The sequence below is a fragment of the Poeciliopsis prolifica genome, unplaced genomic scaffold (genome assembly GCF_027474105.1).
Source record: "Poeciliopsis prolifica strain line A6 unplaced genomic scaffold, Auburn_PproV2 SCAFFOLD231, whole genome shotgun sequence".
NCBI lineage: Eukaryota > Metazoa > Chordata > Actinopteri > Cyprinodontiformes > Poeciliidae > Poeciliopsis > Poeciliopsis prolifica.
The window spans coordinates 112029-123855 of NW_026562606.1; the positions used below are offsets into that span (position 1 = coordinate 112029).

At 41.9% G+C, this 11827-nt stretch overlaps 34 non-coding genes across 34 annotated transcripts; 28 read left to right on the top strand and 6 right to left on the bottom strand.

Moving 5' to 3' along the window:
- Nucleotides 1-347: 347 nt before the first annotated feature.
- Nucleotides 348-419, top strand: trnav-aac (transfer RNA valine (anticodon AAC)). The gene has a single exon. It is a non-coding gene; the product is annotated as a tRNA-Val (tRNA).
- A 123-nt stretch (nt 420-542) lies between these two features.
- Nucleotides 543-614, top strand: trnaq-cug (transfer RNA glutamine (anticodon CUG)). Its single transcript has one exon. It is a non-coding gene; the product is annotated as a tRNA-Gln (tRNA).
- An 82-nt stretch (nt 615-696) lies between these two features.
- trnav-cac (transfer RNA valine (anticodon CAC)) lies at nt 697-769 on the top strand. Its single transcript has one exon. It is a non-coding gene; the product is annotated as a tRNA-Val (tRNA).
- A 317-nt stretch (nt 770-1086) lies between these two features.
- Nucleotides 1087-1158, bottom strand: trnap-agg (transfer RNA proline (anticodon AGG)). Its single transcript has one exon. It is a non-coding gene; the product is annotated as a tRNA-Pro (tRNA).
- Nucleotides 1159-1660: 502 nt separating this feature from the next.
- Nucleotides 1661-1733, top strand: trnav-aac (transfer RNA valine (anticodon AAC)). Its single transcript has one exon. It is a non-coding gene; the product is annotated as a tRNA-Val (tRNA).
- A 131-nt stretch (nt 1734-1864) lies between these two features.
- trnaq-cug (transfer RNA glutamine (anticodon CUG)) lies at nt 1865-1936 on the top strand. Its single transcript has one exon. It is a non-coding gene; the product is annotated as a tRNA-Gln (tRNA).
- A 77-nt stretch (nt 1937-2013) lies between these two features.
- Nucleotides 2014-2085, top strand: trnav-cac (transfer RNA valine (anticodon CAC)). Its single transcript has one exon. It is a non-coding gene; the product is annotated as a tRNA-Val (tRNA).
- An 886-nt stretch (nt 2086-2971) lies between these two features.
- Nucleotides 2972-3043, top strand: trnav-aac (transfer RNA valine (anticodon AAC)). Its single transcript has one exon. It is a non-coding gene; the product is annotated as a tRNA-Val (tRNA).
- A 130-nt stretch (nt 3044-3173) lies between these two features.
- On the top strand, nt 3174-3245 carry trnaq-cug (transfer RNA glutamine (anticodon CUG)). The gene has a single exon. It is a non-coding gene; the product is annotated as a tRNA-Gln (tRNA).
- An 82-nt stretch (nt 3246-3327) lies between these two features.
- On the top strand, nt 3328-3400 carry trnav-cac (transfer RNA valine (anticodon CAC)). The gene has a single exon. It is a non-coding gene; the product is annotated as a tRNA-Val (tRNA).
- Nucleotides 3401-3716: 316 nt separating this feature from the next.
- trnap-agg (transfer RNA proline (anticodon AGG)) lies at nt 3717-3788 on the bottom strand. Its single transcript has one exon. It is a non-coding gene; the product is annotated as a tRNA-Pro (tRNA).
- Nucleotides 3789-4289: 501 nt separating this feature from the next.
- Nucleotides 4290-4362, top strand: trnav-aac (transfer RNA valine (anticodon AAC)). Its single transcript has one exon. It is a non-coding gene; the product is annotated as a tRNA-Val (tRNA).
- A 130-nt stretch (nt 4363-4492) lies between these two features.
- trnaq-cug (transfer RNA glutamine (anticodon CUG)) lies at nt 4493-4564 on the top strand. The gene has a single exon. It is a non-coding gene; the product is annotated as a tRNA-Gln (tRNA).
- Nucleotides 4565-4646: 82 nt separating this feature from the next.
- Nucleotides 4647-4719, top strand: trnav-cac (transfer RNA valine (anticodon CAC)). The gene has a single exon. It is a non-coding gene; the product is annotated as a tRNA-Val (tRNA).
- A 316-nt stretch (nt 4720-5035) lies between these two features.
- Nucleotides 5036-5107, bottom strand: trnap-agg (transfer RNA proline (anticodon AGG)). The gene has a single exon. It is a non-coding gene; the product is annotated as a tRNA-Pro (tRNA).
- A 499-nt stretch (nt 5108-5606) lies between these two features.
- Nucleotides 5607-5679, top strand: trnav-aac (transfer RNA valine (anticodon AAC)). The gene has a single exon. It is a non-coding gene; the product is annotated as a tRNA-Val (tRNA).
- A 130-nt stretch (nt 5680-5809) lies between these two features.
- trnaq-cug (transfer RNA glutamine (anticodon CUG)) lies at nt 5810-5881 on the top strand. The gene has a single exon. It is a non-coding gene; the product is annotated as a tRNA-Gln (tRNA).
- Nucleotides 5882-5961: 80 nt separating this feature from the next.
- Nucleotides 5962-6034, top strand: trnav-cac (transfer RNA valine (anticodon CAC)). The gene has a single exon. It is a non-coding gene; the product is annotated as a tRNA-Val (tRNA).
- Nucleotides 6035-6351: 317 nt separating this feature from the next.
- On the bottom strand, nt 6352-6422 carry trnap-agg (transfer RNA proline (anticodon AGG)). Its single transcript has one exon. It is a non-coding gene; the product is annotated as a tRNA-Pro (tRNA).
- Nucleotides 6423-6919: 497 nt separating this feature from the next.
- Nucleotides 6920-6992, top strand: trnav-aac (transfer RNA valine (anticodon AAC)). The gene has a single exon. It is a non-coding gene; the product is annotated as a tRNA-Val (tRNA).
- Nucleotides 6993-7122: 130 nt separating this feature from the next.
- trnaq-cug (transfer RNA glutamine (anticodon CUG)) lies at nt 7123-7194 on the top strand. The gene has a single exon. It is a non-coding gene; the product is annotated as a tRNA-Gln (tRNA).
- An 81-nt stretch (nt 7195-7275) lies between these two features.
- Nucleotides 7276-7347, top strand: trnav-cac (transfer RNA valine (anticodon CAC)). Its single transcript has one exon. It is a non-coding gene; the product is annotated as a tRNA-Val (tRNA).
- A 315-nt stretch (nt 7348-7662) lies between these two features.
- trnap-agg (transfer RNA proline (anticodon AGG)) lies at nt 7663-7734 on the bottom strand. Its single transcript has one exon. It is a non-coding gene; the product is annotated as a tRNA-Pro (tRNA).
- Nucleotides 7735-8232: 498 nt separating this feature from the next.
- On the top strand, nt 8233-8305 carry trnav-aac (transfer RNA valine (anticodon AAC)). The gene has a single exon. It is a non-coding gene; the product is annotated as a tRNA-Val (tRNA).
- A 130-nt stretch (nt 8306-8435) lies between these two features.
- Nucleotides 8436-8507, top strand: trnaq-cug (transfer RNA glutamine (anticodon CUG)). The gene has a single exon. It is a non-coding gene; the product is annotated as a tRNA-Gln (tRNA).
- Nucleotides 8508-8589: 82 nt separating this feature from the next.
- trnav-cac (transfer RNA valine (anticodon CAC)) lies at nt 8590-8662 on the top strand. The gene has a single exon. It is a non-coding gene; the product is annotated as a tRNA-Val (tRNA).
- Nucleotides 8663-8978: 316 nt separating this feature from the next.
- trnap-agg (transfer RNA proline (anticodon AGG)) lies at nt 8979-9049 on the bottom strand. The gene has a single exon. It is a non-coding gene; the product is annotated as a tRNA-Pro (tRNA).
- Nucleotides 9050-9549: 500 nt separating this feature from the next.
- Nucleotides 9550-9622, top strand: trnav-aac (transfer RNA valine (anticodon AAC)). The gene has a single exon. It is a non-coding gene; the product is annotated as a tRNA-Val (tRNA).
- Nucleotides 9623-9752: 130 nt separating this feature from the next.
- On the top strand, nt 9753-9824 carry trnaq-cug (transfer RNA glutamine (anticodon CUG)). Its single transcript has one exon. It is a non-coding gene; the product is annotated as a tRNA-Gln (tRNA).
- An 82-nt stretch (nt 9825-9906) lies between these two features.
- On the top strand, nt 9907-9980 carry trnav-cac (transfer RNA valine (anticodon CAC)). The gene has a single exon. It is a non-coding gene; the product is annotated as a tRNA-Val (tRNA).
- A 488-nt stretch (nt 9981-10468) lies between these two features.
- Nucleotides 10469-10540, top strand: trnap-ugg (transfer RNA proline (anticodon UGG)). The gene has a single exon. It is a non-coding gene; the product is annotated as a tRNA-Pro (tRNA).
- A 326-nt stretch (nt 10541-10866) lies between these two features.
- On the top strand, nt 10867-10938 carry trnav-aac (transfer RNA valine (anticodon AAC)). Its single transcript has one exon. It is a non-coding gene; the product is annotated as a tRNA-Val (tRNA).
- Nucleotides 10939-11067: 129 nt separating this feature from the next.
- On the top strand, nt 11068-11139 carry trnaq-cug (transfer RNA glutamine (anticodon CUG)). The gene has a single exon. It is a non-coding gene; the product is annotated as a tRNA-Gln (tRNA).
- An 81-nt stretch (nt 11140-11220) lies between these two features.
- Nucleotides 11221-11293, top strand: trnav-cac (transfer RNA valine (anticodon CAC)). Its single transcript has one exon. It is a non-coding gene; the product is annotated as a tRNA-Val (tRNA).
- The last annotated feature ends 534 nt before the right edge of the window (nt 11294-11827 follow it).

The window sequence follows — 11827 nt, forward strand, 5'->3', positions numbered from 1 at the left end:
TTCAATTCCCGGATGAGCCCATTTAACTGCTCTCGGACGATTGCAAGGATTTGCAAAATATGCCAAATTCTCAATGTTTGAGATGATTTTCTGATGATGGTGCCAATTATTGTACAGAATGACAGAAACATCGTTCAGAGAACAGTATAAGACATTATTCATTGAAGGGGTAATATTTTATATGTATCAACTGGGAAATGACACTATCAAGAGTGGTTTCACACACTCAGGACTCTGAATCCAGTGACCTGAGTTCAAGTCTGGTAGAACCTTTTGTACTGCAATCGTCGATAAAGCTTTTGATTTGAATAATGGAACCTGAAACTGTCATTGAGCATTGAAGTTCAGTTTCTGTAGTGTAGTGGTCATCACGTTTGCCTAACACGCAAAAGGTCTCTGGTCGAATCCAGACAGAAACAGTTTTTGGATGTTTTGCTTTGCAGACGTCGTAGTGAAACTGCAAGAGACGTTGTTCAAATGCTGATTCACGTCAATGTAGGCCTTTGGAAATCAATGCTACCTCACCTAATTTCTTTCACGTAGGTTCTATGGTGTAATGGTTAGCACTCTGGACTCTGAATCCAGCGATCTGAGTTCAAGTCTCAGTAGAACCTTTTGTCTTTTCTCCTGCAATCGTCGACACAGTTTTTGATTTCAATGATGGAACCTGCGACTGTCGACGCTCATTGAAGTTCTGTTTCTGTAGTGTAGTGGTCATCACGTTTGCTTCACACGCAAAAGGTCTCTGGTTCGAAACCAGACAGAAACAGTTTTTGCATGTTTTCCTTTGCAGATGGCATAGTGAAACTACAAGAGACGATGGTCATTGTTCAAATGCTGATTCATTTCAATGCAGGCCTTTTTGAAATGAATGCTACTTCACCGAATTTCCATCATGTAGGTTCTATGGTGTAATGGTTAGCACTGTGGACTCTGAATTTATTGGAAGAAGTACAGTTGACATCAAAAAATTAGATTATTCCATATATAACCTGACTTTTTGTAGTATATTTGCAAGCTTTCCCATACACTTCTGTATAAAAGCAAACAGATGAGCTTTGCAGGGTCGTCTACATGTGGTCGACGGGGCTCGTCCGGGATTTGAACCCGGGACCTCTCGCACCCTAAGCGAGAATCATACTCCTAGACCAACGAGCCGCTTTTGAGGGAAACTTCCTACTCGATAGCAGTCCTGGCCTAGTTGGCTTGATGAAACAGCAAGTCCTCCTCTCACTTACCTTAAACTTTTTTTTATGCATGTGGCTCATTGGTCTAGGCGTATGATTCTCGCTTTGGGTGTGAGAGGTCCCGGGTTCAATTCCCGGATGAGCCCATTTAACTGCTCTCGGACGATTGCAAGGATTTGCAAAATATGCCAAATTCTCAATGTTTGAGATGATTTTCTGATGATGGTGCCAATTATTGTACAGAATGACAGAAACATCGTTCAGAGAACAGTATAAGACATTATTCATTGAAGGGGTAATATTTTATATGTATCAACTGGGAAATGACACTATCAAGAGTGGTTTCACACACTCAGGACTCTGAATCCAGTGACCTGAGTTCAAGTCTGGTAGAACCTTTTGTACTGCAATCGTCGATAAAGCTTTTGATTTGAATAATGGAACCTGAAACTGTCATTGAGCATTGAAGTTCAGTTTCTGTAGTGTAGTGGTCATCACGTTTGCCTAACACGCAAAAGGTCTCTGGGTCGAATCCAGACAGAAACAGTTTTTTGGATGTTTTGCTTTGCAGACGTCGTCGTGAAACTGCAAGAGACGTTGTCGTTGTTCAAATGCTGATTCACGTCAATGTAGGCCTTTTGGAAATCAATGCTACCTCACCTAATTTCTTTCACGTAGGTTCTATGGTGTAATGGTTAGCACTCTGGACTCTGAATCCAGCGATCTGAGTTCAAGTCTCAGTAGAACCTTTTGTCTTTTCTCCTGCAATCGTCGACACAGTTTTTGATTTCAATGATGGAACCTGCGACTGTCTGTCGACATTGAAGTTCTGTAGTGTAGTGGTCATCACGTTTGCTTCACACGCAAAAGGTCTCTGGTTCGAAACCAGACAGAAACAGTTTTTGCATGTTTTCCTTTGCAGATGGCATAGTGAAACTACAAGAGACGATGGTCATTGTTCAAATGCTGATTCATTTCAATGCAGGCCTTTTTGAAATGAATGCTACTTCACCGAATTTCCATCATGTAGGTTCTATGGTGTAATGGTTAGCACTGTGGACTCTGAATTTATTGGAAGAAGTACAGTTGACATCAAAAAATTAGATTATTCCATATATAACCTGACTTTTTGTAGTATATTGCAAGCTTTCCCATACACTTCTGTATAAAGCAAACAGATGAGCTTTGCAGGGTCGTCTACATGTGGTCGACGGGGCTCGTCCGGGATTTGAACCGGGACCTCTCGCACCCTAAGCGAGAATCATACTCCTAGACCAACGAGCCGCTTTTGAGGGAAACTTCCTACTCGATAGCAGTCCTGGCCTAGTTGGCTTGATGAAACAGCAAGTCCTCCTCTCACTTACCTTAAACTTTTTTTATGCATGTGGCTCATTGGTCTAGGCGTATGATTCTCGCTTTGGGTGTGAGAGGTCCCGGGTTCAATTCCCGGATGAGCCCATTTAACTGCTCTCGGACGATTGCAAGGATTTGCAAAATATGCCAAATTCTCAATGTTTGAGATGATTTTCTGATGATGGTGCCAATTATTGTACAGAATGACAGAAACATCGTTCAGAGAACAGTATAAGACATTATTCATTGAAGGGGTAATATTTTATATGTATCAACTGGAAATGACACTATCAAGAGTGGTTTCACACACTCAGGACTCTGAATCCAGTGACCTGAGTTCAAGTCTGGTAGAACCTTTTGTACTGCAATCGTCGATAAAGCTTTTGATTTGAATAATGGAACCTGAAACTGTCATTGAGCATTGAAGTTCAGTTTCTGTAGTGTAGTGGTCATCACGTTTGCCTAACACGCAAAAGGTCTCTGGTCGAATCCAGACAGAAACAGTTTTTGGATGTTTTGCTTTGCAGACGTCGTAGTGAAACTGCAAGAGACGTTGTCGTTGTTCAAATGCTGATTCACGTCAATGTAGGCCTTTTGGAAATCAATGCTACCTCACCTAATTTCTTTCACGTAGGTTCTATGGTGTAATGGTTAGCACTCTGGACTCTGAATCCAGCGATCTGAGTTCAAGTCTCAGTAGAACCTTTTGTCTTTTCTCCTGCAATCGTCGACACAGTTTTTGATTTCAATGATGGAACCTGCGACTGTCGACGCTCATTGAAGTTCTGTTTCTGTAGTGTAGTGGTCATCACGTTTGCTTCACACGCAAAAGGTCTCTGGTTCGAAACCAGACAGAAACAGTTTTTGCATGTTTTCCTTTGCAGATGGCATAGTGAAACTACAAGAGACGATGGTCATTGTTCAAATGCTGATTCATTCAATGCAGGCCTTTTTGAAATGAATGCTACTTCACCGAATTTCCATCATGTAGGTTCTATGGTGTAATGGTTAGCACTGTGGACTCTGAATTTATTGGAAGAAGTACAGTTGACATCAAAAAATTAGATTATTCCATATATAACCTGACTTTTTGTAGTATATTTGCAAGCTTTCCCATACACTTCTGTATAAAAGCAAACAGATGAGCTTTGCAGGGTCGTCTACATGTGGTCGACGGGGCTCGTCCGGGATTTGAACCCGGGACCTCTCGCACCCTAAGCGAGAATCATACTCCTAGACCAACGAGCCGCTTTTGAGGGAAACTTCCTACTCGATAGCAGTCCTGGCCTAGTTGGCTTGATGAAACAGCAAGTCCTCCTCTCACTTACCTTAAACTTTTTTTATGCATGTGGCTCATTGGTCTAGGCGTATGATTCTCGCTTTGGGTGTGAGAGGTCCCGGGTTCAATTCCCGGATGAGCCCATTTAACTGCTCTCGGACGATTGCAAGGATTTGCAAAATATGCCAAATTCTCAATGTTTGAGATGATTTTCTGATGATGGTGCCAATTATTGTACAGAATGACAGAAACATCGTTCAGAGAACAGTATAAGACATTATTCATTGAAGGGGTAATATTTTATATGTATCAACTGGGAAATGACACTATCAAGAGTGGTTTCACACACTCAGGACTCTGAATCCAGTGACCTGAGTTCAAGTCTGGTAGAACCTTTTGTACTGCAATCGTCGATAAAGCTTTTGATTTGAATAATGGAACCTGAAACTGTCATTGAGCATTGAAGTTCAGTTTCTGTAGTGTAGTGGTCATCACGTTTGCCTAACACGCAAAAGGTCTCTGGGTCGAATCCAGACAGAAACAGTTTTTGGATGTTTTGCTTTGCAGACGTCGTAGTGAAACTGCAAGAGACGTTGTCGTTGTTCAAATGCTGATTCACGTCAATGTAGGCCTTTTGGAAATCAATGCTACCTCACCTAATTTCTTTCACGTAGGTTCTATGGTGTAATGGTTAGCACTCTGGACTCTGAATCCAGCGATCTGAGTTCAAGTCTCAGTAGAACCTTTTGTCTTTTCTCCTGCAATCGTCGACACAGTTTTTGATTTCAATGATGGAACCTGCGACTGTCGACGCTCATTGAAGTTCTGTTTCTGTAGTGTAGTGGTCATCACGTTTGCTTCACACGCAAAAGGTCTCTGGTTCGAAACCAGACAGAAACAGTTTTTGCATGTTTTCCTTTGCAGATGGCATAGTGAAACTACAAGAGACGATGGTCATTGTTCAAATGCTGATTCATTTCAATGCAGGCCTTTTTGAAATGAATGCTACTTCACCGAATTTCCATCATGTAGGTTCTATGGTGTAATGGTTAGCACTGTGGACTCTGAATTTATTGGAAGAAGTACAGTTGACATCAAAAAATTAGATTATTCCATATATAACCTGACTTTTTGTAGTATATTTGCAAGCTTTCCATACACTTCTGTATAAAAGCAAACAGATGAGCTTTGCAGGGTCGTCTACATGTGGTCGACGGGGCTCGTCCGGGATTTGAACCCGGGACCTCTCGCACCCTAAGCGAGAATCATACTCCTAGACCAACGAGCCGCTTTTGAGGGAAACTTCCTACTCGATAGCAGTCCTGGCCTAGTTGGCTTGATGAAAGCAAGTCCTCCTCTCACTTACCTTAAACTTTTTTTTATGCATGTGGCTCATTGGTCTAGGCGTATGATTCTCGCTTTGGGTGTGAGAGGTCCCGGGTTCAATTCCGGATGAGCCCATTTAACTGCTCTCGGACGATTGCAAGGATTTGCAAAATATGCCAAATTCTCAATGTTTGAGATGATTTTCTGATGATGGTGCCAATTATTGTACAGAATGACAGAAACATCGTTCAGAGAACAGTATAAGACATTATTCATTGAAGGGGTAATATTTTATATGTATCAACTGGGAAATGACACTATCAAGAGTGGTTTCACACACTCAGGACTCTGAATCCAGTGACCTGAGTTCAAGTCTGGTAGAACCTTTTGTACTGCAATCGTCGATAAAGCTTTTGATTTGAATAATGGAACCTGAAACTGTCATTGAGCATTGAAGTTCAGTTTCTGTAGTGTAGTGGTCATCACGTTTGCCTAACACGCAAAAGGTCTCTGGTTCGAAACCAGACAGAAACAGTTTTTGGATGTTTTGCTTTGCAGACGTCGTCGTGAAACTGCAAGAGACGTTGTCGTTGTTCAAATGCTGATTCACGTCAATGTAGGCCTTTTGGAAATCAATGCTACCTCACCTAATTTCTTTCACGTAGGTTCTATGGTGTAATGGTTAGCACTCTGGACTCTGAATCCAGCGATCTGAGTTCAAGTCTCAGTAGAACCTTTGTCTTTTCTCCTGCAATCGTCGACACAGTTTTGATTTCAATGATGGAACCTGCGACTGTCGACGCTCATTGAAGTTCTGTTTCTGTAGTGTAGTGGTCATCACGTTTGCTTCACACGCAAAAGGTCTCTGGTTCGAAACCAGACAGAAACAGTTTTTGCATGTTTTCCTTTGCAGACGGCATAGTGAAACTACAAGAGACGATGGTCATTGTTCAAATGCTGATTCATTTCAATGCAGGCCTTTTTGAAATGAATGCTACTTCACCGAATTTCCATCATGTAGGTTCTATGGTGTAATGGTTAGCACTGTGGACTCTGAATTTATTGGAAGAAGTACAGTTGACATCAAAAAATTAGATTATTCCATATATAACCTGACTTTTTGTAGTATATTTGCAAGCTTTCCCATACACTTCTGTATAAAAGCAAACAGATGAGCTTTGCAGGGTCGTCTACATGTGGTCGACGGGGCTCGTCCGGGATTTGAACCCGGACCTCTCGCACCCTAAGCGAGAATCATACTCCTAGACCAACGAGCCGCTTTTGAGGGAAACTTCCTACTCGATAGCAGTCTGGCCTAGTTGGCTTGATGAAACAGCAAGTCCTCCTCTCACTTACCTTAAACTTTTTTTTATGCATGTGGCTCATTGGTCTAGGCGTATGATTCTCGCTTTGGGTGAGAGGTCCCGGGTTCAATTCCCGGATGAGCCCATTTAACTGCTCTCGGACGATTGCAAGGATTTGCAAAATATGCCAAATTCTCAATGTTTGAGATGATTTTCTGATGATGGTGCCAATTATTGTACAGAATGACAGAAACATCGTTCAGAGAACAGTATAAGACATTATTCATTGAAGGGGTAATATTTTATATATCAACTGGGAAATGACACTATCAAGAGTGGTTTCACACACTCAGGACTCTGAATCCAGTGACCTGAGTTCAAGTCTGGTAGAACCTTTTGTACTGCAATCGTCGATAAAGCTTTTGATTTGAATAATGGAACCTGAAACTGTCATTGAGCATTGAAGTTCAGTTTCTGTAGTGTAGTGGTCATCACGTTTGCCTAACACGCAAAAGGTCTCTGGTTCGAAACCAGACAGAAACAGTTTTTGGATGTTTTGCTTTGCAGACGTCGTCGTGAAACTGCAAGAGACGTTGTCGTTGTTCAAATGCTGATTCACGTCAATGTAGGCCTTTTGGAAATCAATGCTACCTCACCTAATTTCTTTCACGTAGGTTCTATGGTGTAATGGTTAGCACTCTGGACTCTGAATCCAGCGATCTGAGTTCAAGTCTCAGTAGAACCTTTTGTCTTTTCTCTGCAATCGTCGACACAGTTTTTGATTTCAATGATGGAACCTGCGACTGTCGACGCTCATTGAAGTTCTGTTTCTGTAGTGTAGTGGTCATCACGTTTGCTTCACACGCAAAGGTCTCTGGTTCGAAACCAGACAGAAACAGTTTTTGCATGTTTTCCTTTGCAGATGGCATAGTGAAACTACAAGAGACGATGGTCATTGTTCAAATGCTGATTCATTTCAATGCAGGCCTTTTTGAAATGAATGCTACTCACCGAATTTCCATCATGTAGGTTCTATGGTGTAATGGTTAGCACTGTGGACTCTGAATTTATTGGAAGAAGTACAGTTGACATCAAAAAATTAGATTATTCCATATATAACCTGACTTTTGTAGTATATTTGCAAGCTTTCCCATACACTTCTGTATAAAAGCAAACAGATGAGCTTTGCAGGGTCGTCTACATGTGGTCGACGGGGCTCGTCCGGGATTTGAACCCGGGACCTCTCGCACCCTAAGCGAGAATCATACTCCTAGACCAACGAGCCGCTTTTGAGGGAAACTTCCTACTCGATAGCAGTCCTGGCCTAGTTGGCTTGATGAAACAGCAAGTCCTCCTCTCACTTACCTTAAACTTTTTTTTATGCATGTGGCTCATTGGTCTAGGCGTATGATTCTCGCTTTGGTGCGAGAGGTCCCGGTTCAATTCCGGATGAGCCCATTTAACTGCTCTCGGACGATTGCAAGGATTTGCAAAATATGCCAAATCTCCATGTTTGAGATGATTTTCTGATGATGGTGCCAATTATTGTACAGAATGACAGAAACATCGTTCAGAGAAACAGTATAAGACATTATTCATGAAGGGGTAATATTTTATATGTATCAACTGGGAAATGACACTATCAAGAGTGGTTTCACACACTCAGGACTCTGAATCCAGTGACCTGAGTTCAAGTCTGGTAGAACCTTTTGTACTGCAATCGTCGATAAAGCTTTTGATTTGAATAATGGAACCTGAAACTGTCATTGAGCATTGAAGTTCAGTTTCTGTAGTGTAGTGGTCATCACGTTTGCCTAACACGCAAAAGGTCTCTGGTTCGAAACCAGACAGAAACAGTTTTTGGATGTTTTGCTTTGCAGACGTCGTCGTGAAACTGCAAGAGACGTTGTCGTTGTTCAAATGCTGATTCACGTCAATGTAGGCCTTTTGGAAATCAATGCTACCTCACCTAATTTCTTTCACGTAGGTTCTATGGTGTAATGGTTAGCACTCTGGACTCTGAATCCAGCGATCTGAGTTCAAGTCTCAGTAGAACCTTTTGTCTTTTCTCCTGCAATCGTCGACACAGTTTTTGATTTCAATGATGGAACCTGCGACTGTCGACGCTCATTGAAGTTCTGTTTCTGTAGTGTAGTGGTCATCACGTTTGCTTCACACGCAAAAGGTCTCTGGTTCGAAACCAGACAGAAACAGTTTTTGCATGTTTTCCTTTGCAGATGGCATAGTGAAACTACAAGAGACGATGGTCATTGTTCAAATGCTGATTCATTTCAATGCAGGCCTTTTTGAAATGAATGCTACTTCACCGAATTTCCATCATGTAGGTTCTATGGTGTAATGGTTAGCACTGTGGACTCTGAATTTATTGGAAGAAGTACAGTTGACATCAAAAAATTAGATTATTCCATATATAACCTGACTTTTTGTAGTATATTTGCAAGCTTTCCCATACACTTCTGTATAAAAGCAAACAGATGAGCTTTGCAGGTCGTCTACATGTGGTCGACGGGGCTCGTCCGGGATTTGAACCCGGACCTCTCGCACCCTAAGCGAGAATCATACTCCTAGACCAACGAGCCGCTTTTGAGGGAAACTTCCTACTCGATAGCAGTCCTGGCCTAGTGGCTTGATGAAACAGCAAGTCCTCCTCTCACTTACCTTAAACTTTTTTTTATGCATGTGGTCATTGGTCTAGGCGTATGATTCTCGCTTTGGGTGTGAGAGGTCCCGGGTTCAATTCCCGGATGAGCCCATTTAACTGCTCTCGGACGATTGCAAGGATTTGCAAAATATGCCAAATTCTCAATGTTTGAGATGATTTTCTGATGATGGTGCCAATTATTGTACAGAATGACAGAAACATCGTTCAGAGAACAGTATAAGACATTATTCATTGAAGGGGTAATATTTTATATGTATCAACTGGGAAATGACACTATCAAGAGTGGTTTCACACACTCAGGACTCTGAATCCAGTGACCTGAGTTCAAGTCTGGTAGAACCTTTTGTACTGCAATCGTCGATAAAGCTTTTGATTTGAATAATGGAACCTGAAACTGTCATTGAGCATTGAAGTTCAGTTTCTGTAGTGTAGTGGTCATCACGTTTGCCTAACACGCAAAAGGTCTCTGGTTCGAAACCAGACAGAAACAGTTTTTGGATGTTTTGCTTTGCAGACGTCGTCGTGAAACTGCAAGAGACGTTGTCGTTGTTCAAATGCTGATTCACGTCAATGTAGGCCTTTTGGAAATCAATGCTACCTCACCTAATTTCTTTCACGTAGGTTCTATGGTGTAATGGTTAGCACTCTGGACTCTGAATCCAGCGATCTGAGTTCAAGTCTCAGTAGAACCTTTTGTCTTTTCTCCTGCAATCGTCGACACAGTTTTTGATTTCAATGATGGAACCTGCGACTGTCGACGCTCATTGAAGTTCTGTTTCTGTAGTGTAGTGGTCATCACGTTTGCTTCACACGCAAAAGGTCTCTGGTTCGAAAACCAGACAGAAACAGTTTTGCATGTTTTCCTTTGCAGATGGCATAGTGAAACTACAAGAGACGATGGTCATTGTTCAAATGCTGATTCATTTCAATGCAGGCCTTTTTGAAATGAATGCTACTTCACCGAATTTCCATCATGTAGGTTCTATGGTGTAATGGTTAGCACTGTGGACTCTGAATTTATTGGAAGAAGTACAGTTGACATCAAAAATTAGATTATTCCATATATAACCTGACTTTTTGTAGTATATTTGCAAGCTTTCCCATACACTTCTGTATAAAAGCAAACAGATGAGCTTTGCAGGGTCGTCTACATGTGGTCGACGGGGCTCGTCCGGATTTGAACCCGGGACCTCTCGCACCCTAAGCGAGAATCATACTCCTAGACCAACGAGCCGCTTTTGAGGGAAACTTCCTACTCGATAGCAGTCCTGGCCTAGTTGGCTTGATGAAACAGCAAGTCCTCCTCTACTTACCTTAAACTTTTTTTTATGCATGTGGCTCATTGGTCTAGGCGTATGATTCTCGCTTTGGGTGCGAGAGGTCCCGGGTTCAATTCCCGGATGAGCCCATTTAACTGCTCTCGGACGATTGCAAGGATTTGCAAATATGCCAAATTCTCAATGTTTGAGATGATTTTCTGATGATGGTGCCAATTATTGTACAGAATGACAGAAACATCGTTCAGAGAACAGTATAAGACATTATTCATTGAAGGGGTAATATTTTATATGTATCAACTGGGAAATGACACTATCAAGAGTGGTTTCACACACTCAGGACTCTGAATCCAGTGACCTGAGTTCAAGTCTGGTAGAACCTTTTGTACTGCAATCGTCGATAAAGCTTTTGATTTGAATAATGGAACCTGAAACTGTCATTGAGCATTGAAGTTCAGTTTCTGTAGTGTAGTGGTCATCACGTTTGCCTAACACGCAAAAGGTCTCTGGTCGAATCCAGACAGAAACAGTTTTTGGATGTTTTGCTTTGCAGACGTCGTAGTGAAACTGCAAGAGACGTTGTCGTTGTTCAAATGCTGATTCACGTCAATGTAGGCCTTTGGAAATCAATGCTACCTCACCTAATTTCTTTCACGTAGGTTCTATGGTGTAATGGTTAGCACTCTGGACTCTGAATCCAGCGATCTGAGTTCAAGTCTCAGTAGAACCTTTGTCTTTTCTCCTGCAATCGTCGACACAGTTTTTGATTTCAATGATGGAACCTGCGACTGTCGACGCTCATTGAAGTTCTGTTTCTGTAGTGTAGTGGTCATCACGTTTGCTTCACACGCAAAAGGTCTCTGGTTCGAAACCAGACAGAAACAGTTTTGCATGTTTTCCTTTGCAGATGGCATAGTGAAACTACAAGAGACGATGGTCATTGTTCAAATGCTGATTCATTTCAATGCAGGCCTTTTTGAAATGAATGCTACTTCACCGAATTTCCATCATGTAGGTTCTATGGTGTAATGGTTAGCACTGTGGACTCTGAATTTATTGGAAGAAGTACAGTTGACATCAAAAAATTAGATTATTCCATATATAACCTGACTTTTGTAGTATATTTGCAAGCTTTCCCATACACTTCTGTATAAAAGCAAACAGATGAGCTTTGCAGGGTCGTCTACATGTGGTCGACGGGGCTCGTCCGGGATTTGAACCCGGGACCTCTCGCACCCTAAGAGAATCATACTCCTAGACCAACGAGCCGCTTTTGAGGGAAACTTCCTACTCCATAGCAGTCCTGGCCTAGTTGGCTTGATGAAACAGCAAGTCCTCCTCTCACTTACCTTAAACTTTTTTTTATGCATGTGGCATTGGTCTAGGCGTATGATTCTCGCTTTGGGTGTGAGAGGTCC